Genomic DNA, 1,327 nt, shown 5'->3' on the forward strand with positions numbered 1-1,327 from the left:
TCTACAACATTGATGAGCCAACAGTGAAAAATATAATGGTATGTTGTAAATTCTTTGTTTTAGATCATTGTGAATTTGCAATAATTTAGGCACTTTATAACTGGATTATTTGTTACATATTATATAATGCAGCAATCTTCGGAGGATGTGAGCAACTCTCAACCATCTCCAGAGGCACCTCTCTCTCCAGCTAGTAAGAGGAAGCGAGAATTGCATCTCCTAATGCAAGAAAGAAAGCGAAAGAAAAATACAGTTGTGTTGTATCCTCGACAAACTGTATCAGGAGTATTAGGAAAGGATGAAGCAGCTCGGTTGAATGCTTCTCAGCCTATTCACTCTTCTACAACAAATATTTCAGAGGCTGCATACTCGATCATTGGTAAGGTTTTAGCCGAGGTGACATCAATGGCATGGATCCAGTTCCACGCTCCTGACTTAATGAGATGTTGGAAAATTAGCTAATGCGGCTTTTCCTGACCGGACTAATCCTATACAATAATCTTCATGGGATCAATATATGAGGATTGCGCATGAAGTCATTCGCCAGGTGCTGGAGAACTTTAAAAAAGTTATAGTGCAGGTAATAACTAAAAAGCTCTTCTATTCATTTAATTCAAAATTTATTGCAATCACTACTCTTCGCTTTTTGTTCCTTTTTGACCTGTTTTTGACTCTTTGTCATGTTCTGCTGGTTTTGACTCTTTGTTTTGCTCTATTTAGCTGATTTGTTCCTGATATCATTCCTTATAATCGTTTGTGATGGTCATAGACATAAGAACCCTACAAAATGAGTTAACAGTAGTCCATTTACTGAGTTAAAAAAATTATTTTTTAGGTGTACTAAAAATTTGGAAAGAAAAATATAACTTATAATATGAGATATAAGAAATAAGTTGATGTGATGATCAAAGTCATGCACCACTCTGAATTATCAGTGAGGATAAACATTTCATTTACCCATTTTTTGGATCTGAGCCCCCTTTTGATGTCTTATTTTTATCTGTTTTCGTGGAATTAATTCAAAGAAAAAAGAACCAGATGAAGGTGGTCTTTTTAGATCAAACCATGATGCGGACAATAAAAGCATTTTTCTTCTGGGGATAAAATTTGGTCTCTGATGATTCTTTTATCTTTTTTTTACCCGTATTTGCAACATTTACGATTTTTTATTGGGCAAAAACAGGGCACTGGATGTTATAAGAACACCCAATGATTTTTATTTAAATTTTACGCAACTTATTTTTATTCTGAGTTTATTTATTGTGTTCATGTTTTATCGTATGACCATGTTTGGCTTTAGTCACTTTACTTGAATGTAAACAGTGGT

The 1,327-nt window shown here is 34.2% G+C and overlaps 1 non-coding gene across 1 annotated transcript; it reads left to right on the forward strand.

Annotated features, from left to right (window-relative positions):
- The first annotated feature begins 892 nt into the window (after positions 1-892).
- Positions 893-978, forward strand: LOC135151835 (small nucleolar RNA Z221/R21b). Its single transcript, XR_010290746.1, has one exon. It is a non-coding gene; the product is annotated as a small nucleolar RNA Z221/R21b (small nucleolar RNA).
- The last annotated feature ends 349 nt before the right edge of the window (positions 979-1,327 follow it).

This window comes from Daucus carota, chromosome 3 (assembly GCF_001625215.2).
Source record: "Daucus carota subsp. sativus chromosome 3, DH1 v3.0, whole genome shotgun sequence".
NCBI classification, from domain to species: Eukaryota; Viridiplantae; Streptophyta; class Magnoliopsida; order Apiales; family Apiaceae; genus Daucus; species Daucus carota.